Genomic DNA, 26,909 nt, shown 5'->3' on the forward strand with positions numbered 1-26,909 from the left:
TGCCCCCAGTCTATTCCACTGATCCTCCTTTCTGTCTCTTAGCCAGTACCAAATTGTTTTGATGACTACTGCTTTGTAATATAGTTTGAGGTCTGGGACTGCAAGGCCCCCATCATTTGTGGTTTTTTTTTTCATTATTTCCCTGGATATCCTTGATACTTTGTTATTCCAAATGAACTTTGTTATGGTTTTTTTCTAAATCATTAAAGAAATTTTTTGGGAGTTCAATGGGTATGGCACTAAATAGATGAATAAGGTTGGGTAGGATGTTCATTTTTCTTATATTGGCTCGTCCTATCCATGAGCAGTTAATGTTTTTCCAATTGGTCAAGTCTAGTTTTAGTTGTGTGGAGAGTGTTTTGTAGTTGTGTTCATATAGTTCCTGTTTTTGTCTCGGGTGATAGATTCCTAGGTATTTTATTTTGTCTAAGGTGATTTTGAATGGGATTTCTCTTTCTAGTTTTTGCTGCTGAGATGTGTTGGAGATATATAGAAATGCTGATGACTTATGTGGGTTTATTTTGTATCCTGCAACTTTGCTAAAGTTGTTGATTATTTCAATTAGCTTTTTGGTTGATTCTCTGGGATTCTTTAAGTAGACCATCATGTCATCTGCAAAGAGTGATAACTTGGTCTCCTTCTTGCCTATTTTGATGCCTTCAATTTCTTTTTCTTCTCTAATTGCTATTGCTAGTGTTTCTAGTACAATGTCAAATAGTAGAGGTGATAATGGGCATCCTTGTTTCACTCCTGATCTTATTGGGAATGCATCTAGTTTATCCCCATTGCAGATGATATTAGCTGATTGTTTTAGATATATACTGTTTATTGTTTTTAGGAACGATCCTTCTATTCCTATGCTTTCCAGTGTTTTTAATTGGAATCAATGTTGTATTTTATCAAAGGCTTTTTCTGCGTCTATTGCAATAATCATGTGGTTCTTGTTGGTTTGCTTGTTGAAGTGGTCAATTATGTGGATGATTTTCCTAATATTGAACCAGCTCTGCATCCCTGGTATAAATCCTACTTGATCATGGTAGATGACCCTTCTGATCAATTGCTGGAGTCTTTTTGCTAGTATCCTATTTAAGATTTTTGCATCTATATTCATTAGGGAGATTGGCCTATAGTTTTCTTTCTCTGTTTTTGACCTGCCTGGTTTTGGAATCAGTACCATGTTTGTGTCATAAAAGGAGTTTGGTAGAACTCCCTCTTTGTTTACTTTGTCAAATAGTTTGTATAGTATTGGGATTAACTGTTCTCTGAATGTTTGATAGAATTCACTTGTGAATCCATCGGGCCCTGGGGATTTTTTCTTAGGGAGTTCTTTGATGGCCTGTTGGATTTCATTTTCTGATATGGGATTATTTAAGAATTCTATTTCTTCTTCTGTTAGTCTCGGCAGTTTGTATTTTTGTATATATTCATCCATATCACCTAAATTGGTGTATTCATTGCCATATAATTGGGCAAAGTAATTTCTAATGATTGCCTTAATTTCCTCTTCATCGGAGGTGCTGTCCCCCTTTTCATCTTTGATGCTGTTAATTTGCTTTTCTTCTTTCCTTCTTTAAATTAGATTGACCAGTACTTTGTCTATTTTGTTTGTTTTTTCAAAGTACTAGCTTCTTGTTTTATTTATTAAATCAATAGTTTCATCACTTTTGATTTTATTAATTTCTCCCTTAATTTTTAGGATTTCTAGTTTGGTTTTCTGCTGGGGGGTTTTAATTTGATTGCTTTAGAGTTTTTTATTTGCATTTCCAATTGATTGATCTCTGCTCTCCCTAGTTTGTTAATATATGCATTCAGGGATATGAATTTACTTCTGATTGATGTAAAAAATAGACTCGAATACAGGACTACAATCCCCATGAGCCTTTGCTCCACTTCCCCAGAATGCCTTGTAATCTCACCTGGGCCGAGATCGAGAAGATTTTTAAGCAAAGGCTTTTGAAGGGCTCGCCCCTTTTAGGACTTCCGTTTTTGGAGCAGAGGCGTCTCTTCCATGATGTGAGGTTAATTTGTCTAGGCCTCTGGCCTAGGCACATGTTTCTTACTTGTATATTCTTAATCTTTAACTTTAATAAACCTCTAAAAAATATATATTCCTTGCAGAGAGAAACTAATTTCTACCTGCCTCAGTCTCCCCCTCTCCCCTAATTTTTATTCATTACAGTTTGGCTAACCACTACGGGAAAAAGAACTTTCAGTCTTCTGATTTCTTTTCTGATCTTAAATTCAGTTTTAATAGCTAGTACCTAGAAAGCGGCCCCGCCGCTTCCTGCCTGCAGCCTGCAGCCCTGATCATCCTCACCTGGTACCTGGTCCTGGCCTTGCCCACCCCCGCAGCCGCTCCTGCTCCTGGCCTCTCACCGGCCCGCTGCCTGCCTATTTCTGTGCCCCAGACCCAGGAGCCCGACCCAGCTGGCTCATCACCCAGATCCTTGGAGCAGATCGCTCAGGACTCATTGCGACCAGCTGGTAACAGTATTGGCCACGTGGGTGGAGGGGAGAGACCAGAGGGAAAGGAGATTTTCCCTTAGGCTAAGCCTCCACGTGTCTGGGGGTATTGGCCACTGCAGGATCAGAGAGGGGAAAGAGAGAAAAGACTAGAGAGAAGAAACAGACTTTTCAAACAGAAACCTAAAAAGCAATGGGCTATTTAAAAGGATTTTTGACTCTTCTGGCAGTTTCATTGATTTTACCTGCCTGTCTGGGAGCAGACTCAGCCCAAAGATTCAACTTTAACTTTGGGGAAGCTAGGTGGCTCAGTGGATTAAGAGCCAGGCCCAGAGACGGGAGGTCTCTAGTTAAAATCTGGCCTCCAATGCTTCCCAGCTATGGGGCCCTGGACGGATCCCTTGAACCCCTTAGCCTAGCCTTTACTACTCTACCTTCGGACAATAGACATTTAAATGGATAAATAAAAACAAACAAACAAAAAAAAACCCAAGGAACTTTGAAGAGACTAAAGGCTACATTCTAAGGCATTTCAGACTCCAATGGTTTATAAAAAAAAAATCTCTGTATTCTATTGCATTGTTTTGTTTAAGGTTTAACTTTGTGATTTTAAGTTCATATATTACTGGATTGAATATTCTGTGAACTGAAGGTTGATTGAATTTATTTTGAATGTACTGAGTTTTGAAATTCTGTTGTTTTTCCCCTATAACTGTGTTGAAAAAATTATTGTGAATAAGCCCATATATGAAAAAACAGCTTTTTTTTATTTTGCTGAGATAGATGGACTTCAGAACTGGTTATAATTGTATTAACAACCTTGGAAAAATGTAATGTGCTAAATACCTCAAATGATTTGATTTTAAGGGTTTTTTAAATATGATTTTGGAATTTTTTTTAACAGTCTGGTTATTTTTGCCTGCCCCTACCACGAGGTAAGGCCCATTCTAGTAGCTGAAGTGAAATGTATTTTATAACCCCCAACCTTCCCACATGTGAATGGAAGTTGGGCAGTTAATTTCAGGGCATTTGTACCCTTGGGAAAAGCCTCCAAGAACAAGGAGCACCCCTTTATTTATGCTCTTCAGCTCACTACTTTACTTCTACCAGGATGATATATAGATTTCTTGATTATGTTCTAAACCCAAGATGAGTTTTACTTTGTTTTAAAATATGTTTAAATACCAAGGTTGAAGGATTGCTCTGTTTGTAAAAATTGTGACAAATGTCCATCAATTCATAGGTTTTAAAAATGTCATACAGCAACTTATGTGAAATATGAAAGTGTGTTTGTTTGCTATTGTAATTAATTGGGCTATTGAGAATTTTGGGGATTTTGGTAACTACATATTTATACTACTGTATTTTTAAAGATGAAAAAATTGTTAACCTTGTTCAATTCATTTGCCTTCTACTCACAGTGATCATGGCCAGATACAAAGAGGAAATGGATCTCATTTTTTGGTGAGAAAGCCTTGTATTTTATATTTTCTTAACTGACACAGAGTGTCAATGGTTATAAGCTATATTTTTGAATTTTTTAAAGCTCTTTTTTTATTATATTTTTCTTGCATGTGCAATATACTTTTTCAGTTTTTTTATTATTTTTTCTCTCCTTTTTATATTTGAAGCACATGTCACCAGTATTAAGATTTTCTTTAACTTTTTGACTTTTCAGTGCTACAAGTTTGAAATACATTTGCTAATGCATGCCCTAGAAAGCTTGTGACTATAAAAATTATGCCACTAATTATTTAAATAAATTATGGGACTTTGCTTAATGATTCTGTCTGATTCTAGGACAAGATATACACAAAAGAGCCACTGCATAGTGCCAATAGAGCATAAGGTCAAAGAGACCAACCAATCCTGGAGAAATTGACGTCACTTTGAGCCTAGACAAAGAGGACTTGAACGTGTTTGGGGTTCGAGGTTGCGGCTGTTTAACATGTGTTAAAAGCAGGTCTTCCTTGTTCCACATTCTACCAAGTACCTCAAACTTGGCTCCCGGAACCTTGGCTTATATACTCTGGTCCCCTTTTCTGCCTCTCATAGTGTGGTAACTTTCTGTAGTCCTGGCTACTGACTGGGTAAATGCATCATTGCTTAGATCATTTTAATTGGGCCCTGATTCAAGGACCTGTTATAGATTTATTTTTCTTCTACTTGGAATTTTTACACATAAGACTTTGATAGTCTATATTTTCATCCAGAAATTTTTCTTTTCTTTTGGATTTTCTGGTGTCTTTTTAATATCTCTTGCCAATTGATTCATATACCTCATACCTCAGCCATGCATCCCTAACTGATTCTGAATCTTTCAATCACCCACAACACGGGGGAATGTAAAAAATATCATTATTCAAATTGCAAAGTTTAAATTCTTTTTGAGAAGAATTTTAGGTAAAGATGCTACTTCCCTGAATTCAGAAACTGAACTGTTGGAGAAGCCACCATGAAGAAGCCTCCAGACCACAAGTTGCACAAAATTGAACTTTGGGTGTGGTTGATTGAACATTTATTTGTATGTATACTTTTATGCCAAAGGGGACTGCCCCCTAACGGCTTTTTGTCAATGTGTTCAGAAATTATTGGTTTTATTCTTTTTTCTCTTATCCTCACACTATTGTAATCTTTTAAGTTTATTATGTTTTTATGATCCTTTTGGGGAAAAATTAATTTTTCCACAAATGATCACACGGGGGGATGTAAAAAATAGACTCGAATACAGGACTACAATCCCCATGAGCCTTTGCTCCACTTCCCCAGAATGCCTTGTAATCTCACCTGGGCCGAGATCGAGAAGATTTTTAAGCAAAGGCTTTTGAAGGGCTCGCCCCTTTTTGGACTTCCGTTTTTGGAGCAGAGGCGTCTCTTCCATGATGTGAGGTTAATTTGTCTAGGCCTCTGGCCTAGGCACATGTTTCTTACTTGTATATTCTTAATCTTTAACTTTAATAAACCTCTAAAAAATATATATTCCTTGCAGAGAGAAACTAATTTCTACCTGCCTCAGTCTCCCCCTCTCCCCTAATTTTTATTCATTACATTACTGCTTTGGCTGCATCCCAAAATGTTTGAAAGGATGTCTTGCCATTGTCATTTTCCTTGATGAAATTATTCATTGTTTCTATGATTTCTTCTCTAACTAAATAATTTTGGAGTATCATATTGTTTAATTTCCAATTAGTTTTTGATTTGGTTTTCCAAATTTGGTTTTGGATTCTAATCCATGCTGCTATTTGTCTACATTTTATGGTTGAGTTCATCCCATTTATGTTCAAAGTTATGATTGTCACTTGTGGACTCCCTGGCATTTTAATATCCTTCCCTAATTCTAAGCTTTCTTCTTCAGCTCTAACCTTTTAATCCAGTGATTTATTTTAAATCAGTCCCCCTTGTCCCCTCCCTTGATATATTTCCCTTTCTAGCCCCTTACTTTTTGTTCTCTCCCCCCTATCCCCCTTGGTTTTCCCTTCTCCCTACCCTTGTTGGGTAAGATAGAATTCAAGATCTCAATGGATCTGGATGTTCTTCCCTCTCAGAGTTGATTTCCCTGAGATTAAGGTTTAAGTAAAAACTCTCTTCCTCTCCTTCTTATAGGAGTTTTCTTCCCCTCCCCTTCCCGTGTGAATCTTTATGTGAGAAAGATTATTCTATTTGGTCTTTCTTTTCCCCCTATTTACACATTACATTTTCCCCACATATTAATATAGATAGATTGATATAAATATAGTCCTTATATAAGAGTTTGAATAAAAGAAAAAGATAACATTTTTCTCCTTTTCCCTTTCCTTCATATTTACCTTTTCAAGTATTCCATGCTCTTTGTTTATCAATATCAAACTTTCCACAGAGCTCTGGTCTTTTCTTTGCAAAAAGTTGGAAATCTTCTATTTTGTTGAATGCCCATACTTTCCCTTGGAAGTATATAGTCAGTTTTGATGGGTAGCTGATTCTTGGTTGAAGACCCAGCTCTCTTGCCTTTCTTAAAATCATGTTCCATGCCTTATGGTCATTCAGAGTGGAACTTGCAAGGTCTTGTGTGACCCTGATTGGCATTCCTTTATATCTAAATTGTCTTTTTCTGGATTCTTGTAAGATTTTTTTCTTTTGCTTGAAAGCTTTGGAATTTGGCAATTACATTCCTGGGAGTTTTTTTGGGGGGATTTAGTGTAGAGGGTCTTCTGTGACCTCTTTCAGTGGCTGTATTGCCCCTTTGTTCTAGAATCTCTGGGCAATTTTCTTTGATTATCTCTTGTATTAAGATGTCAAGTTTGCTGTTTATTTCTGGCTTTTCTGGTAGCCCAATTATTCTTAAATTGTCTCTTCTCCCTCTATTTTCCAAGTCTATGACCTTGTCGGTGAGATATTTTATGTTCTCTTCTAATTTCTTGGTCTTTTGGCTTTGCTTTATTAATTCTTGCTCGTTTTCTTCTAGTTGGCTGATTCTGACTTTTAAAGCCTGGTTTTCCTTTTCAGTTTGGTCAAACTGGTTTTGTAGATGCATGAATTTCTTTTTCATTATTTCCCACTTTTCCTCCCAGAAGGCTTCCATCTTTTTGATCATTTCTGATTCAAATTCTTCATGGGTTTGTGGAGAGTTTCCATTTTCTTTGGAGGTTTTCAGAGCATTTACTTGGGTTTCCTCTTCTATCTCCTCTGGATTTTGTATTTTTGCTCCATAAAATGTGTCCAAAGTTGCCCCCTTCTTCTTGTTTTTCTGGGAGTGTTGAGGCTTTTCTGTACTGTTTGCCATCTCTATCTGAGTGGGGGAGGTCTAGCTCTTCTTATCTCTGTCTGGTGATCAGAGGCTTGAGCCCCAGGCAAATTGTCTGTTCGTGGGTGTTACTGCTCTCAGTTCCCTCCTGATGCTTCTTCGTTGCCTTACTCACATGCTCTAAGCCTGGCTTTGTACTGTCCCCGAGGTATCTCAGAGCCTTTGTGGGCCAGAGAGGCCTGCACTCTGAGGGGGGAGGGGCCGAGGCTTCCCAGAGCTCTGAGGGATCCTGATAGGATTCACTTCAGTTGGGTTCGATTGTGTGTGTCTTAAAGCAGGGACCTTCCCTGAAACTTGGATGGAAGGATCCAGCCAGGGGGCTACAGGTTCCCCTCTGTCTCTCTCTGTTTTCTGGCTGTCTGGGTGCCCCCGTGACTGGCTCAGGTTGTTTTCAGGATGTGGCCTTCTGAATAGCCATCCCTGGGGTCCTTTTGCTGGCTCTTAGGTTCCCGCTGCTGCCTCGGACTCAGTGCTCTGTGTTGGGGGGATGGGTCCTGGGACCATCCTTCTGCCTATCCCTTAGATCCGAGTGATCTCAGGTTCTGGCTTTTGGGGGGCCGTACCTTTTGATCCAGGTCCAAGAGGAGGGTTCCCTGGATTTATCCTGTTGTTTGTTTTGAATTTCGGTGTCCTAGGAGCATATAGTTTGAGATCAGTAAGGAAAGGGTTTCTGGAGATCTGAACTTTAGCTCTCTCTAAGCCGCCATCTTGACCAGAACCTCAGCAGTACCAGATTTTAAACTATTTCACAAAACAGGAATTGTCAAAACTATCTGGTACTGACTATGAAATAGAAAGGGATATCAGAGGTATAGAATAGACATACAACAAACAGTAGTAAAAGATTATATTAACCTTGTATTTGACAAAAATTGAGATTTAGGGTTTTCGAATAAGAAATCACTATTTGGTGAAAACTGTTGGGACATTTGGAAAGTAGTTTTGCAGAAACTAGGTATATATCCATCTTACACCATTCAATAAGATAAGAACAAATGGACACATGATGTAGATATAACTATCAGATTTATTGATTGGGGAGGAAGTTATTGTAAGTACCAACCTTACAGTGTTACTGCAGGTCAAAGATGGGATTAGAGAGATGAGTAGGTTTGGGATCCAGAGTAGCATGAGGCAATGGTGCATCATAGTGAAGTTTATTTCATCACAGCTAAAATGACAAAACTGCAAAATAACAAATGTTGGAGGGAAGGTGGAAAAATGGGGGTGCTAGTTCACTAATATAACTGAACCAACCATTTAGGAGAACAATTTGAAATTATATCTAAAGAGTTATAAAACTTTATACCTTTAGACCCATATTGCTGATTGTATTTCCCGAGGAGATCAGGGAAAAGTGAAAATAACCTACATGTTCCAAAATATTTATAATAGCTATCTTTGTGGTGGCTAACAACTGGAACTTAAGAGCATGTCCACCAACTGGGGAATAGGCAAACAAAATTTGGCATATCATTATGATGGAATACTCCTGAGTCCTTAGAAAAAATGAGTAAACTAATTTAAAGAAAAAACCTTGGTCCCCAATCAACAAATGGTCATGGTACGTGAATAGGCAGTTTTCACATGAAGAATTAAAAACTATCAATAAGCACATAAAAGTGTTCTAAATCCCTCCTGATTAGGGAAATACAAATAAAAACATATCTGAGGTACCACCTTACACCTAGGAGACTGGCCAATATGGCAGCAAAGGAAAGTGGTAAATATTGGAGGGGATGTGGCAAAATTGGGGCACAAATGCACTGCTGGTGAAGTCGTGAATTAGTCCAACCATTCTGGAGGGCAATTTGGAACTATGCCCAAAGGGTGATAAAAGACTGTCTGCCCTTTGATCCAGCCATAGCACTGCTGGGTTTATACCCCAAAGAGATAATAAGGAAAAAGCATTGTACAAAAATATTTATAGCCTCACTCTTTGTGGTGGTAAAAAATAGGAAAATAAGGGGGTGTTCAGTGATTGGGGAATTGCTGAACAAATTGTGGTATCTGTTGGTGATAAAATACTATTTTGCTGAAAGGAATTATGAACTGGAGGATTTCTATGTGGACTGGAAAGACCTCCAGGAATTGATGCAGAGCAAAAGAGCAGAACCAGGAGGATATTGTATATTGAGACTGATACATTGTGGCACAATCTAAAATAATAGCCTTTTCTACTAGCAGCAATTTAATGATCCAGGACAATCCAAAAGAATTTATGAGAAAGAACTCTATCCACATGCAGAGAAAGAACTGTGAGAACAGCAGTTCTGAAGAACGTGATCGATGATGTTCGTTTGATGGGAATATGATTAAGGTTTTGATGTTAAAAGATTACTCTACTACAAATATGAATAACATGGAAGTAGGTTTTGAACAATGATACATGGATAACCCAGTGGAATTGCTTGTCAGTGATGGGAGTGGGGAGGGGATAGGAGTGGGAAAAATCATGAATCATGTAACCATGGAAAAATATTCTAAATAAAAAAGAAAAAAACTTGGAAAAAACTGCATAGGATAACAATGAAATGTGTAGAACCAAGAGAACATTATAAACAGCTATAGATTTAATACTTGAAGAATAAACTGTGAATGTTACCTCCAGAGAATGAACTGAAAAATTGAAACATGAAAGACATAATTTATATACACACATCTATCTCCCAAATGATGCCTTCTATGATATGGGGAAGGGAGGGAGGGACGGAAACCCTTGTAAATAAATTCTATTAATAAAAACATCAGACATATATCTCACTTTTCTTATAGATATGGGAAGGATTTCTTGGTTAATAATATATGCTGCTTACTAAAAAATAGTATCTATGTGCAAGGTACTACTCTGGGTCCTGGGGATATAATAACAAAAACTGAAATAATTCCTACTCAGTAGAGTTTATGTTCTAATGAAAAAGACAGCAAGAACAGGTAAAATGCTAATAAAACAAAAGTTGTTCATGTATATATAAATGTATACTATACAGATACACATATGTATGCTATGCATAAAACAACTAGAAAGCTGAACATTTTTTTTCCTAGTTAAGCAAAACAAATTCCTATAATGGTCATATCCAAAAATGTTTCTCATTCTGCATATTACTTTATTTATTTCTCTGTCAGAAGTAGGTAATATGCTTTATCATTGCCCTTCAGGAATCATGTTTGAATAGTCCATGGACCAAAGTTCTTAGGTCTTTCCAAATCATTGGGTTTTATAGTATTGGTTGTTATTAAACAAATCATTCTCTTGGTTCTTCTCACTTACCTCTTCATTCATATGTGTCTTCCCACATTTCTCTGAAACCTTCTCTTCCATCTTAGAGGAAAACATCTCATTCATATGCCATAGTTTGTTAATCCATTTCATGACTAATAGATACCACCTTAGTTTCCTTTTCCGCTACAAAAAGAGCTGAGATAATTATATGTGTATATGTTGGACATTTTTTTTCTTTTTTGATCTCTTTGTGAGTTTAGGCCTGGTAGAGGAAATGCTGGGTCAAAAAGACACACAATTTAGTAATTTTGGGAACACAATTCCAAATTGCCTTCCAGAGGGGCTAGACCAATTCATGGCTCTATCAATAGTAACTGGTCTGTTGTTTTTTTAACCCCCTTCTAATGTTTATAATCCCCCCTTTTTATATCAACTTTGTCAATCTGTAGAAACAGATCAGGGGATGAGGTAGACCTCAGATTTGCTTTAACTTACATTTCAGTAATTATTACTGATGTGGAGTATTTTTTTTTGTTTGGTTGATGATACATTAGATTTTTCTCTAAAAACTGTCTGTTTATGTTCTTTGGCCTTTAATAATAGGAAGAGAGAGCAGCACAAGTGTTAAATTTCATATTTGAAACAGAAAGTATGTTAGAAGGTGTAAGCGAGTATAATATTAATATTGAGAAAACTTCATGGAGGTTATGATACTTGAAATGGTCTTTGAAAGACAGGTAGGAATTAGACTTGCAGTCCAGAGAAGGGAGAGAGCCTGAGCAAAATGTGCAGAGGTAATAATGAGCCTGAAATATGAAAGAGACAGTAAAGTCTCTAGTGTGGCTAGAGAAAATGGTCTGTATTGGGGAACAGTGAAAAATCAGATAGGCAGGTTGGGAGTGTGTGCAAATTATGAGGCTGAGGCATTTAGATCTGCTACAGTAGGGAATAGAGAGCCATTGTCAGTTACTGAGCAGGCGGAATGACAGGATGAAAATGGTGTTTTAGGAAGATTACACATAATATAGATAGAGGTGGAAGAAAGTCAGCAACATAGTGAAAAAGGAGATATTGTACAGCAGTAATGTGGTATAAAAGGATAAAGTATTGGGATCAATTGGTTACAGCTTGTTCTCTTATGTAAGTTTTCTTTTAAGAACTGAAAGTAGAGTTTTTTTTTTGGTTTCCTAGTAATTGGGTATTTTATAATTTAAGTGATTAAGAAAGCTCATACTCTCAAACCATCTATGCCAGTAGCTAAATACAAACAGTCTGTTCCCCCATCCTCAGCTATCCCTCCCACCATATTCTCATGTATTTAGTTTGGAAGCCCTAGATAACCTCATTGTTATGAAATACCCATTATTCTTTTCTGACTTGTAAAAGGGACCAGGCTGGCTGGAGTCCTTGTAAGATGAAGCAACAGAAGACTCAAGCTCTTCTTTCTATCTTGTCGAAGACAGACTTGTGTGTATTGTGTGGCTTTGTGCCCAATGGAAGAGAATTAGGGTTGCCAAAATTTTGTATAATCACAAGTTTCAATCTACATAACACCTGGTCTTTACAAAGCAAAGCCATTATGAATTTGATCCAAGCTGTCATTCAAGAGGGTTTGTTATTTCCCCATTAGTCTAAATAGTTCCTCTCTGTGAAGGATTGTCTTGGTCTGTGTGCCACATGGTTTGTATGATCTGCTTCCCTTTGCCCTGGTTTTGCTAAGTCTTAGAGACCTCAGAAGACAGTAGAGAAGTCAACTCTATTATTTTTTGATATTTTTTTTTTTAGCAGAAGTGAACCAGAAGACACTATCCTGAAAAAGAAAGGTTTTTAAAGCTGTTCTAGCTCCATCACATCGAACTGGTGCTTGCTTCCCACTTCTGCTCAGTAACCTACTGAAGGCAACCTACAAGACATTGTGGAGGTCAAGGCCACCCCTCTGTCTATTTAACCAATGCCATGGTGCAACAACTCCAAATCCTGCATGCTATATCTAAAATAAAAAGGTAAAGCTTTCACTATTTCAAGCAAAGGTTTTAGGGGATGCTTTCTAATAATCAAAGCACACATTATCTGCAAAGCATTAGCTTTCTTTTCTAAATAACAGTATGACATGGAAATAAAATTATTAGATTATATTTAATTACATCAATATACAAGGCTCAGATACCCATTCTAGAGAGAATAGTATGTTTTATATTTAATAATTAACCATTTCTAAAATACAGATTTAAAACATGGCACCTACAGAGTTGTTATAGAATCTCATCCAAAACAATGTCATTCTGAATGAGCTGAATAAATGAAGCAAACTTTTTATTGTCTCAATGCCTAAAGCCCAGTGCAAAGCCTCAAATCTGCCTTTGCTATACTATTGGAAAATGAACAGTGAGTCCCCTAGTGGCAAACTTAAGATTCAGGTTTCATTTTTATTTTTCATTACTCTTTAAAATGAAGCCTGTTGTACCAATGGCTTCTTATTTGTTGACTAGAATATTAGGTTATTTTGTTTATAGCACTTTCCCCTTTCTCCAGAAGCAGACACTGTGCATTGAAACAAAGCTACCCAATGATAGTCAAGTGCCATAGTATCTTCTTCAAATACTTGTTTCTTGCCCTGAGGAACAAAATCCCAGGATATCTTTTACAACCTCCATTTTTTTTCTATCCAGAATTTAACTGAAGGCATGGAGTATATCTTGGAGTCTTATAGATGAAGTTGGATAGCTTTTTGTTCAAGAATGCCACAGAGGCATTTTCTGCTCATGTATGAATTTGACTAAATTCCTTTTGGATTTTCTTCAAACAATGCAAGATTGAAAGATTTGATCATTCCTGTTCCACTCCTTAAAACTGTAACACTGCCCACTGCCATACTTCTAAGTTTATGCTTTTAAGCCACCTTTGTCCTGCTTGTTCCCTCAAACTTTTCCTCAATAATACTTCTTTGGTAAAATGCCAGCAACTTTTTCATTCTCCTAACTTTTGGGGGGGATACTTGTCACATACAACCTTTTTTGGTCTTTAAAGGGTTCTTCCTAAAAGAGATTACTTAGATTGTTCTTTTATTTCATCAATAAGTACTGCTCAGTCTCTCCTTGCCTAATGTAGTTCTTTCCCCCATCTATGCAGTCTTTGTATAATTTAAATTTTGAATACAGTGGTTTTATCATGAACCAAGCAACTAATTCTGGGTACGAAGCAAATATTTATAAGCACAATAAGTAATTTGAACTTTAAGTTGGAAGCTATAGCTGGAAAAGGAGTCAGAACATTCAGAATTCTGAAATTTCTTTTGTGCTCAATGGACATTCAATTACTATTGTTTGAAACTGTATGATGCCAAGACATTTAATCTCTGAGGTGACTATCATTTATGTTAAAAATCCATTAATGCACTGAAATAACTGTCATCAAAATAGTAGTTCTTTAATGGGAAAAAAAGTCATTGCTAACAAAACAGACCATTTAAGTGAATACAATCTCTACTTTTAATTTTTTTCCTTCTTCTCTGATTGTTTAGTTTTCTTATTTCAAAAGGCTAAGTTTGAGGCCATTAGAATGGACTATCTTGGATATTACCATGATGTTTTCATTACCAAAAGCAAATTTTATTTTTAAGGAACACGGAAAGAAAATATGTCACAAGGGGAAAAACACTTTGAAGAATTAAAATAATTTTCTAGAAAGTAGCATATAGGTGATGAGTGAGGCATGTCAAAGAGGCTAGTGAGAATAGATAATAAATGTTTTAAAAAATAAATAGTAAATTACATCAATATTATTTCTTAAAGGGAAATTGCTAGCTTAAATAGAGGAAAGATATATGTATATATATATATATATATATATATCACCACCTTCTTTGAAGTGGGAGGAGAGATATACAACTACTAATATGTATATAAATGATACATTCAAAAGTTGCCCTTGACTGCCTCTACCCGCAAGGATTGCAAAATAAATCTTACCATGATATGAATTTTCTTGTAGGTGAAGTAACCTAAAAATGCAGAGCTGATTCTAGGAGGTTTGAATGTGATGGCTAAGGAAAATGTGAACATTTGCTGCTGCTGCTGCTCCTAAAATTACTTAAATGAGGTTCATTGACTATTGATCTATTTATTGAGATTACAATAAAATATAATGGGGCAGATTCTCATTCTACAGAGCTAAGGAGATAGGACTTTTACCTCCTGGGAGCAGATGATTTATCAAAGTCTAAGTTTTTAAGTTTTTTGGGGGGGAGCTTATGACAGCTGTTTGGCATCTGATGTTTTACAAAATGTCCATGGCTTCCTTTAAAAGTAAATCAATGATCCTATGGACAAAAGCAAGGCTGGATGGCACTCTCAGTTCTGAGGTGGTAATTCTTAGTTAAAATATTAAGTAATAGAACAAATCTTGTTCTCTTTTATATCTTTCAAACTGGTTGGGTGCCTTTAACATTTTTACTTTTTTCTTAGTCAGTGACATCTTACAGCTCATTACTATCCTTTTCTTCCCTCTATCTGTTTGTCACTGGTCTATTTATCTATTTAATCTAATTTGTGGCATAAAATCGAGCTTTAATTTTATCTTTATTATTTTGCCTCATCTTAAGCACTCAGGGCTTGCTACCAGGCTTTGAATGACACAGAATAGATACACTCCCTGCTGTTAAAGGGTTTACATATTTTAAGGAGACACGACAGGCAAAATACCCTTTAATTGGCAATTGGTATCTCTTGCTTTTTTAAAAAAAAGTGCCTTTTTTCCCTTTCTTTGAAAAAAAAACTACTTTTTCTCCTAAAACAAGACTAAGAAGTTTCCAAGATCAAAGGTGTCAGAAAACCAGGAGGGTTTGAAACAAGTGTTGGGGAGTAAGCAATCTCTTTTGAAAGCTGTGACTTTCTCTTCTCCTCAGCTGGATGGCTCTCCCAACTCCGGGTTCACCTGGGGCGGTCACCTCGCCCCAACCATCTTGCTCTCTCTAGGTGCCCCACCTCCCTCCTTTCCCATGCACTTGCCACATAGGGTGTACTGGGGTGAGAATGGCGTTCTCTTCTTCCCGTAGGGCCGCAAAATCTATAATCTTTAGGTTAAAAAAAAAAAAAAGAGGAAAACGTTTGTTCTCCAGTGCATCAGCGTTGGCAATCATCCTTCTCGCTCCCTTGTCTTTACAAGGAAATTTCCAGGCAGGGCAGGTGGGATCAGGATGTGTGCCCCGATGCCCGATATGCACCTGAATTGACTATATCCTTGGTACCCCGCCCCCCCCCCCCCCAGCTCCTTTTAAATTTTATTTTCGTTCTTGAAGCCCAACACTTCCCCCTTTAGCTCTTTTTGGTCTTTCTTTCAACGCCAAAGCTCTCTCTAAGCTAAGGGGACTGCAGTGGGACGAGGGGCCACCCCAGCCAGTTGGGGGCTGGGGGCTCTCTTAAATGGAGTCTCCCTAGGCGCTTCATTCCCCGCCTTTTTCGAGCAGTCTGGGGGTATCTGAAACGCAAAATGCTCGCACCAGAGTCTGTCAGCCCCCCGACCCTCACTCTCTGAGGAACCTGGGGCTGTACAGGAGGAGGGTGCTGTGTGTGTGTGTGTGTGTGTGTGTGTTTGTGTGTTAATCCCTTGTGTGTGCGTGTGTATGTATATGTATGTGTGTTTGAGGAAATCCCTCTTGTCCCCTCGGCAAACCCTTGCTTTCAGGTCCAAAGTTAGAGAAAACACCAGGGCAGGAAAGAAAGGGTGGGGGGAGGAGGACATACTCAAGGCAGCTGGCCGGCTTCCCTGGGGAGGATGGGGAGGGAGAAGGGGAGAGGATAGGAAGGCGCAGGGCGCGCTCCGGGAAGGAGGGGCGCAGCAGCAGCTGCTGGAGGAGGAATAGAGCAAGGTGTCTCCCCATAGCCCCTCGCCCTGCCGGCTCCCAGGGACGCACCAGGCAGCCAATGGCTTTGCAGAGGTGTACAGCAGATGGCGTCCGACTGCGCTGTTCCTTCCTCCCTCTCCTCCTCTTCTTCTTCCTCCTCCTCCTCCAGTGCTGAGGAGCCCGAGTCGCCCGCGGGTTGTCAGACGCTGGAATGGGTGGTCTCCCACTACACACCACCATTTTTCCTCTGCTAAGGAAGCTCGGGGCTCGGCGGCTCCCACTAGCTGGGAGGGCTCAGGCCAGCAGGGTAAGTGGTGGCTCTGAGCTAGGAGGGGATGGATTGACTGGGGAGAGAATGGGAGCAGCCTGGGGTTGCGGACACTTGGGGACCAAGGATCAGTGACTTCTCCCCTACATCCTTTCGTGTTTTTTCTTTTCCTTTGCCGGCTTTAAAAAAAAAAAGAAAGAAAAAGAAAGAAAAAGGGAAACATAACACCTGGGCTAGGGTAACTTGGAAAGCTACTTCTGAGTCCCCTGGAAAGCAGAGGGGCTCCAAACCGGACCGAAAGCTCTTTGATGGGTGGCATGTGCATCACCCTGGGAGCTTGGGACAGTTAAGCGATGTGACTTCATTCAAAGACTTGACTGGGCATCCTGAAGACAGCCTCTGGCAGTGCTAGCTTCAGCATAGCTTGCTCGAGCTTGGTGTGTATGCTGGTGGGCAGACTCATTTTGATTTTCCTCTCCGATGTGCTAGGCAATTATACTTAAAGAAAGCTGCTCTCTCATCCTTTTCTCAGAGCCAGATACATTCGAATAGAGACTGGTTATTGTTGCCTGTTGAAGAGATAGATTAGGATGTTATCCTTTGGTTGAAAGGGGAGTGTCTGAATGAGTGTGTTTCGGTCAGGGCCCCTGAAGGATATTCAAACAAGGCAAGAAGTTTTGCAGTTTTCTCTGATGTATCATTTAAGTGTCACCAGACTGCAGCAACAGTTTACAAGTGGGTTGAACCTTATTGGGAAAGGGAACAGAATAAGATGAGAGTGGTACACAGTTATGATGGTTCATTATATTAGGAGAAATGTTTAACCACATGGATATGTGAATGGTGGGAGGGTTCCTATTTACTTAATCCTAGTGATTATACAATTTTTTTTTTCCTGAAACACCTTACAAAGTTTTAAAAGATTCAAATAAGCCAGTAAAAAAGAGCACTCTACTTGTGAAATATTTACATTGTGCAGCTTTTGAATTCTCAGCGATGGGGAAAAAGTTTTTGTTTTTGAATCTGAAAATGTATAGTCCCACCTATGCATCATTCTTAAATACAAGGATAAAATAGAATAAGGCAGTCTAATTTATAGAACTCAAACATACTACCAAACACATTTCTCTGAAACAGTCTGAAAAAGTGATCTACTTAATTAAGAGCTATTGTAATATATTTTTGTTTACAAAGAGTTCAGTAGTAGCTATAGTTTTTAAGGATAATACTTCCTTTATGGAAGCCTATTCTGTTGTCTGAATTGTAATTGTTGGGGAAAGTGGCCAATACCTAATTTTCAGGTCTCTATTTTGAATAAGCTTGGTGCTGGTTTTAAATCTCAATATGTATCAGCCAAGCTGACTCTTATTTCTGTCTTCTGTACATGTAGTTACTGTGCATTAAACAAATATCCTAATAACTGCAATTCTAACCCGAATGCACAGTGAATCAGTGTGTGGAGTTTTCTGTTATTTTTGGGGGAGAGGGGTGCTTAGTTTCCATTTTCAGCCAATAGTTGCATGTCAGAATGATAAATTTATCTCTGAAGCAGTGTTGAGGATAGTATAGTTCAGATGAGTAAGTATAAGGCATCTAGTCCTTTGGGATATCCTTTTGTGTTCTTTTCGGTGGATAACAAAGCTGGTTAAAGTTCCCTTAAAGACATCATTATGATGACACTACCTGAAGAAAAAAGTTTTATTTGTAGTAGTAAATTAAATGCTAGCGACTATGGTGACATTTTCATGTTATAGCAAAACCTAGTGTTGCTAGTGGTTAAAAGCTGTATAAAAGGTCTATCTCAAAGCTTTGCTAAATTGTTTTATACAATTAGCTTTATTTATACCAATAACTTGATTGTCAAACTAGAGCGATATTCAACTTTTAGGCTATTGGAAGTTGTATGATATATTTTATGGATTTTACATGGTGAATTTTGAATACAAGACTGACTTCCTTCACTCAGTCAGTATTCTCTTGTGTTGTCTCCCCACAATGACTAATTTTTATTTATTCAAGGACTATAAGCTAACATTAATATAAACTTTAGTCAAACAGAATTAGAAAGGTAAATTGAACACAAAAAAGTAAAAAAAAAAAGCCCAACTCATTTAAATCCTAGTACAGATAGTATGTATGTGTGTGTATACATATGGGCTATATTTCACATTACCTATCATAGCTTAGTATCACAGAAAATTTAATAACCAGAAAACCTTTCATCTACTTGGGGTATTGTGAAGTAATAGATTATATATATATATATATTCATTCATTTATTTATTTATTTAATATACATATTATACATATATCCTTAGGGATTTATGGTACCATTTAAGATATTTGATATGAAGCATAGAATTACTTTTCCTTATATGGTTAGATTTTTATAACCTCTTTTGAAAATTAATAGTACCCTTACCTTAATAAAAAAATTAAAACCTGAAAAATTATCTTTCAGATATTCCTTAATCCTTGCCCATTGGTTTTAAAATAAATTTTGAGACAATTAACACTATCAAAATTAGCTAAACTTTATTTTCTTCCCTAAATATTATTTCAATTTAGAAAGTAATCACAAAAATGGGATAATATATTAATTTTGTTTTTACCCAAAAATTTGAAAAAAAAGATAGTTAAGTATAAGAAGAATGTTTATTTTAGATACAAACAATCAAGAACAGTTTAAAGGGACTTCAGAAAACATGAAACTAGGGTTGGGAGACACTTTAGAGAGCATCTGCTCCTTCCTCCCCCACCCCCTTTTATATTTTATAGATGAGTAAATTGAGAACTAGAGAGGTCAAGTCACTTAAAAGGTCACAAGGGTGGTAAGTTAATAGCTTATCATCCAGTTCAATCCTTTTGTTTTGCAGAAAAAGAGACACTGAGGTTCAGAGGGTATAAGTGATAGTAATAAACATCAACAATAGTAACTAACATTTATATATTATTTAAGGTTGTAAAGTGCTTTACAGATATCATCTGTACAAGAATTACAGATTTAGGTGCAATTATTTTTACCCATTTTGCAGATGAGCAAACTGAGATAGAGGCTGTGACTTGCCCAGGATCACAAGACTGTTAAATGTCTGGGGAAGGATTTAAATTTTGAATAATTATTTCTAACTCTGGGTTCAGCTTGTTATTCATGATGCCACTTAAATGTTCAAAATCACAGAGATGGAATGAGGTGGATAAAGCATTAGAACTCCTCTTCTTGAATACAATTTGGTGTTTGTTTGTTTGTTTTTTATCTAAAACCTCTTGGTCTCATTTTCTCTCCTGACTTCCCTGTCTTCTCCCCTTCCCTCCTTTCTTCTTCATATGCATGCATTTGGAGATTTTTTTAAAAATGAAGAACTGAATATAATTTTATTACTAGCATTATTAATTTGATAGTTATCTAATATGTGGGATCACTTCTAAAGATCTGTTTTTTTGGAAATAACTTTCTTCCAAATGCTGTAACAAAGTGTTATGAAGAAATAGGAGAGGGAGTAGGAGAGATTTTCAGAGATAAATTACCGGGGAAGCCCCTGGAATAAAATAATTATGATAGTTATGCTTAATTATAATTTAGAAAACCAAAAAGTCCTGTAATCCTGACCACACAAATCCATAGTTTGCTAAGGCTGAAGTTCTGCTACTGTTTGTAATTTATAAAGATTAGACATTAAAGTAATAACATCTTTTCAAAGTTTCAATAGAATGATAAAGAATAGTTGACTCATCCTAGTGAGTTAACAATCAAGATGACAAATGATACAATGTATTAAATACACTATGGAGATAAACATGCTAAATGATCCCAAATAGTGACAATTCAAATACCTGGAGGAGAAAAGAACAGCTCTATTAAAAAAGAATTTCCAGACATCTTGTACTAAAGGCAGAAAGTATAAAGCATTTGAATAACTATGTAATGTTACAATACCATTAAGTATCATTGTGGCTGTTGTGGAAGTCTTTTGAATTTCTGAAGCTGAAATGCATATGAGCATTTGAAGTTTTAAGGAGAAAACTTTGTATCAGTTTTACAACTAAAAAAGAAGCAGCTGTATTTTTAATGCTACAGCAACTTCCTAAATATAACACAGGTCCCTAATTTAGAGCTGTTAACAGGATTAGTATCCAAGTGATAATTAACATGTTACAACTCTGTAAGTGGAGGAATTTAGAACTGAGTTCAGTCCCAGACATTTGCTTCTACAAGTTCAAGTGAAACTGGAGTTCTGACAGATGAGTAGTCTCTGTCCCAGCTTCCCAAAGATGATAAACATTTTATTCCCTTCTTTTTATTTTCCATTAATTGAGATTGTTTTTGTTAGTGTTAGATTGTTAGTGATTTTACTAGCATTTTTATTGGCAGTTATTTGCAAGAAGTAGAGTTGTTAGATGATATAACTACCTAGTGTCATCTTGTAGTTCTTGATAAAATACGAAACATTTAGAATTCTGGGTATTCCTTTTCAATCCCCAGCAGTGCTATATAATGTGACTTAGGTGGGTAGAATATAGGTGAAAAATTGTGATTTTTTATAGACATTCACCCCTTTGCTACCTTTTGGGACACATAACATTTAGTTTATTAATACATTTGAGGGAAAATAAGAAAGACAGTGAACATGAATTGCTATGTTCTTGCATAGAATTGAGCAGTCTTACTGGTGTTCTAGATGTGGAGATCCAGAAAGCCTAGAGGAGGAAAACACTTACTAATTACAGCACTAAGGAGGATATTCTCAAGCAATTGGGATGACTTTTGCTTTTCTTGGTGTTCAAATGCTTTAATGATATCCCCTTACGTCTTTATGGCACTCTACTGACTAAGTGATTTTTCCCCTTCACACAGTGCTTATACTTTTCCTAAGGACACATATTACTTTCATTTTATAAACGGCAAAACTTAGACATAAAAAGGTTCAGTGATTTGACCAAAATCATACAAGTAGAAAGAAGAGAAGCTGGGCTTTTACACTGCAAGTCCAGTGCTATTTCTAGTCTGCCATGTAGACAACTTTTTTGACCATGGCATTTTTTATAGCATAAATATGGATAAGTTGAGTATTCAATTGGTGAAACTGAGTTTGACATAGCAGTATGTAGATCATCATTCAATATTTTGATGAGAGGGAATGTGTGTGTGTGTGTGTGTGTGTGTGTGTGTGTGTGTGTGTGAGTGACAAGTGAGAGAGAGACTGTGTCAGTCACCATGTTCCACTTATATGCATTAAGATAGTTGATTAGTGCCCCCGGGTTGTGTTAGCTGCCACCTCATTACTTCTAGATGAATCACAAGGTTGAGAAAAGCTCTAAACTTTGTGGCAATTAAGCTCACTATGATGCAGGGTCCATTTGCTTCATTCTTAATTTGTAGTGCGGTGTTAATGCAATCCCTTATCCAGATTTATTTCTGGTGAGTATTTATGAAAATGTTGTATCTCTATATGAGAGATAACTAAAATTGTCAAACTAAGGACCTGCAGAAAGTACCACCACATTAATGACATGCTTTGAAGCTTCCTTCTATGCATTTTTTGCTTTTCACATTTATGTTACATATATTTTTTTGTACAAAGAAGAAATGCAGTCATTTCTTTTATATGGCATTAGTACTGTGGTACTATTTTTAAAAATCAGTTTTCATGCACATATATTCTCCATATTTAATAATTCAGGTTCTCTGAAGTAACAGGTAATTTGAGCTAGACAAAACTCAAGGTAAGCCCTATTGAGTAAGCAATTGAAATCAAATTGTTCCACCTTATTTCTCTTTGGAAAATATGAAATGTATTGTGATATCAGTGGGGTTAATTCACTTTTATTGATTGATTGTTGCCATTAATATATTTACTTTGCTAGATCCTATATTAAATTTGTGTGGAGACTCTCTATTTATACTCATTTCTCCCCAACCTCTGTCCTTTTCACTTTTTCATGTTTTCCCACAGATCATCCACAGGACAAGTCACCTGTATAATGAGAAGTTTTCCTTTTGAACTTTAATATCTCAGCTGCACTAATATGCAACCCAGACTATTTACATCATGTTTCTATGACAAATTCAGCTCTTTATCTGATTGTGCATGTACAAAACATTGCCTTTTATACTACCTCATATGGTATAGGTTGTCACTAGTGACAGTTTTCTTATATTTTATTGATGCTTTTAATTATTGTCATTTGAATCATACATTATTTTAATCAACTGTGGAGCTGGTATTCCATGTTTTGTAGTCATATCAGATATGTAACTGGGGAAAACAGAATTTAAAATATTAGTATTTTGGCAATAACCAGCTCAGTATCAAAGAAAACTCTGTAGAACCTCAAATACATCACCCAGGATTTTTTTTTTTTAATTCTGGACTCAGCTCATTGTCTGTTTGTAGTATCTGTTCACGAAAAAAAGATCTCTCTCATTTTGAAGTTAACTTTACAATTTGGGCAACATGTTTTTTTCCTCCAACTTGTTTGTTTGTTTGTTTTTTATAAGGATATGTACATCATTAAACTAATTGTCTTTAATTAAATACATTTGTTTAGGATTCATTCAGATCACTTAGAAATCACTTTTGGTTTAAGAAAAAAGTATTTTAAATATTTTTAAATCTAAACTTTTAATATTTATCCATATAGAAAATAGATTTTAGTGTATTTCAAGATTACTATTATTATTGACGACAATTGGGATTTATGTTTGTCTGAGGTAGTATATTTCAAAACTGGAAAAAGCTCCCTGCCTCATCACTTTTGAAAGATGGCTTATTGAGCTACTTGTGGGAGGTGGGGTTAGATGAGAGGAAATTCTACAATGTACTCAATTTGGAGGCCAATACTTTCTTTTGCCAAAGTTACATAGATCTTTCTCTAGACCTGCAATTTTGTCAGTTAGTACTTCCTGGAGAGGCACCACCCTCTCTACTAATGCACATTTGTAACTTCTGAAAATTATAGTCTTTGAGTACTCCCTGGGGTCCAAGAAGTTACATGACTCATGGTCAAATAGACAGTTTATGTCATAGATAGGGCTTCAATTTAATCTTACTCTCTCAGAGGTTGACTTTCTATCTGTTATGCCATGTTAACTTTTTTCTACATACAGTCATAATCTGTATCTGTAATAAATTTAAATTTTAGAACATGAGATCAATCTTAGAAAATGACTTTCATATTATGATTTCCTTTCAAAAGACCCTGTAGTGTCATAACAATTGCTTATCACATGAGTTATGACTTATTTAGCCCTCCCATGATTAAGCCTACCTCAGCTGTCCAACCTTATTTTCAATCGGATCACTTTTCTTGCTGTTCCTTGCATCTGCCATGTACCTTCACACTTTGCACATGATTGAAATATCCTTGTCTTCTCTACCCAAACTGTACCTATGAGGTTGGGCCCAGCTCAAGTCTCATCTCCTTCACAAAACCTTCCTTGATTAATTAACATTACTCATGCTGGTCTTTCTCCCTTGTATGAATTCCTATAAGACTTATGGACTATGCCTTATAATTAAGCACTTGGTTATGCTATATTCATCTTGAATTGAACATTTGTGCAAAAACAATATCTTTTGATAACCTTCCCCAGACTCAGCACACAGTCATCAATCATTGTCACTAAAAATTTATTGAATGTCTACTATGGTATAGGCACTGTGGTAGGATCCTGAGACACAAAGACAAAAATAAAACTATCTGCACTAGTTGTGCCTGAGTAGGTGTGATGAACAAGAAGCAGTGGCCATAAACTAGATGGTTCTTCAGAATTGAATTATGTATGCTGGGTAATAGAAGAATCCTTAGCAGAGTCTGGAGGAGAAAGGAGTGCTACTGCCAAAACTATTTCTTTATACTCTCTTTTTAGTTCCTTTCAGTCTAGTTTCCAGTCTCATCATTCCCTTGAAACTGCTCTCTTGAAAGTTACTGAAGAATTAATTGGTAAATTGAATGGCTCTTTTCTCAGGTCTCATTCTTCTCAACCTATTTATATGTAGTCTTTGATATTCCTCATCACCTTACCCTTAATACCCTCTTCTTTCTAGGTTTTTTTTCTCCTGGTTATATGCCTTAACTATCTTACTGTTCCTTTTCAGTTTCCTTGCTAAGGCCTCATCCATATCCTGCCCATGGGAATCCTATAGGGCTCTGTCCTGGGATCTCCTCTTTTCTCCCTCTCTACTACTTCACCCTTCACTTGGTTCTCTCATCAGCTCCCATGGTTTTAACTATCATTTATCCACACAAATCTATTCATCCTGGACTTCTCTGCTAACCTCCAATCTCACATTTCCAGCTGCCTATTAGATATCTCAAACTAGATGTCCTGTATACAACTTTAACATCTGGAACTGAACTTGTTATCTTTCCCTCTAAATCTACCCTTCAAGTCACTATCACAGGTATCACCATCCTCCCAGTCTCTCAAGGTCATAACTAGTGGTAATTCCTCATTATCACTCACCGTTTATATCCAATCTGTTGCCAAAGCCTAGTAGTGTTACCTTTGTAATATCTCAATTATACCAACTTCTCTCTTCTGTTACTACCGCCACTCTGGTATAAGCCACCTTCACTTCATACCTAGACTATTGCTAGAATTTGCTAATTGGTCTGCTTTCCCCCAGTCTCTCTCCTCTCTAGGCTATCTTCCTTTCAGTAGCAAAGCCAAAATTATTTTCCTAAAGAACAGGTCTGACTGTGTCACCCCATACTCAATAAGCTCCAATGACTCATTATTTCCAGAATCAAGTACAAAATCCTCCAGTGTTCAAAGCCTTTCATTTTCTAGCTGCCCCAGACCCTGCCCCCTTTCCAGTCTTTTTACATCATCCACCCTTTTATTTACTTTTTGATTTAGTGATATGGAACCTTGCTGTTCCATGAACAAAACATTCCATCCTTTGCCTTTGTGCAATTTTTTCCTAGCCAACACATGTCTAGAATGCTCTTCCTCATCATTTGGACTTCTTGGGTTCCTTCAAGCCCACCTTTAATGGAAAGTCTTTCCCAACCCTTCTTAATTCTGGTGCTTTATCTTTGTCAATTATTTTCTTTCTATCCTGTATATAGTTTATTTATGTATATCTGCTTGCTAATTGTTTTCTCCATTAGATTGTGAGGTCCTTGAGGGCAAGAATGGTCTTTTACCTTTCTTCATATCTTTAGCACCTAGCAGAGGGCCTGGAACAAAGTAGGTGCTTAAATGTTTAACACCTGATGGATTTGGTGGTGAGATAATGATTAACTAACTACCTTTTTATACTTGAAGGACTAACTCTCAGAAGAGGTATTATACTTACTTTGTTAGAAACAGGTTAAAATAGTTAAAAGTCAGATTTAGATTAATATACTGTTTTAAATAGCATAATGGTTTCTTTATCACTAGAAACCTTTTTTATTTTACATTTATTTTTCAATTGACAAAAATGGTTTTCTCCATTGGATAAAAAAAAAAAAAAGCAAAAGTAAAGCAAAATCCTTGCAGCAAACATAGCATAATTTACTCATCCATTCTCTAATTGATGAGAACTTTATTCCCAGTTTTTTGCTGCACAAAAAGAGCTGCTGGAAATACTTTTGTATATCTAGACTCCTTTCCTTTTTCTTTGATCTCTTTGGGGTATAGGCCTAATAATAATATCGCAAGTTCAAAGAGTTTGCAATTTAGTAACTTTTGGGGTATAGTTCAAATTGCTTTTCAGAATAGTTGGACCAATTCACAGCTTCACCAATAGTTTATTAATGGGCACAACTTTGCTTTGTGATTTTCTTTTCCCCCCAACTTTAACAATCTTACGAGGGAGAGGTAGACTTGCAGGGTTTCTTTAGTTTGCATTGCTTTGATTATTATTGATTTGGAATATTTTTCTAAAATAGACTATTGTTTATTTGGATTTCTTCCCTATGAAATGCTTGTTTATATCCTCTGACCATTTAAAAATTGTTGAATATGTTGTACAAGGGACTTCTGTGAATTAAACTAGATGTTCCTTAAGGGCCCTTTCCAATTATGAAATTCTCTGCCTGGAATTTAGATAAATTTGAAATTTTGTTGCTTGATAACTTTCTACCACAGAGTACACTGGGGACAGAGTAGTATCAAAAGGAGTAAAGTATGATGTAGTAGAAAAATTACTAAACTTGGGGTCAGGAGCCCTGAGTTCCAATCCAAGCTCTGACTTGTAGTATCTTTGAGGTGGTCATTTAATCTCTTTATAAGTTTCTTCATCTGTAAATTATGGATAATAATATTTTTAATATCTACTTCACAGGGTTGTTGTGAGGAAAGTACTCTGGTAAACTTAAAGTGCTTTATTGTTGTGAA

The 26,909-nt window shown here is 36.7% G+C and overlaps 1 protein-coding gene across 1 annotated transcript in view; it reads left to right on the top strand.

Annotated features, from left to right (window-relative positions):
* Positions 1–16,263: 16,263 nt before the first annotated feature.
* THSD7B (thrombospondin type 1 domain containing 7B) overlaps positions 16,264–26,909 on the top strand; it is a 1,225,997-nt gene continuing 1,215,351 nt past the window's right edge. Inside the window, exon 1 of the mRNA XM_001364165.4 lies at positions 16,264–16,618. The gene's annotated coding sequence lies outside the window, so the exon portion shown is untranslated. The remainder of the gene's footprint in view (positions 16,619–26,909) is intronic.

This window comes from Monodelphis domestica, chromosome 4, assembly GCF_027887165.1.
Source record: "Monodelphis domestica isolate mMonDom1 chromosome 4, mMonDom1.pri, whole genome shotgun sequence".
NCBI classification, from domain to species: domain Eukaryota; kingdom Metazoa; phylum Chordata; class Mammalia; order Didelphimorphia; family Didelphidae; genus Monodelphis; species Monodelphis domestica.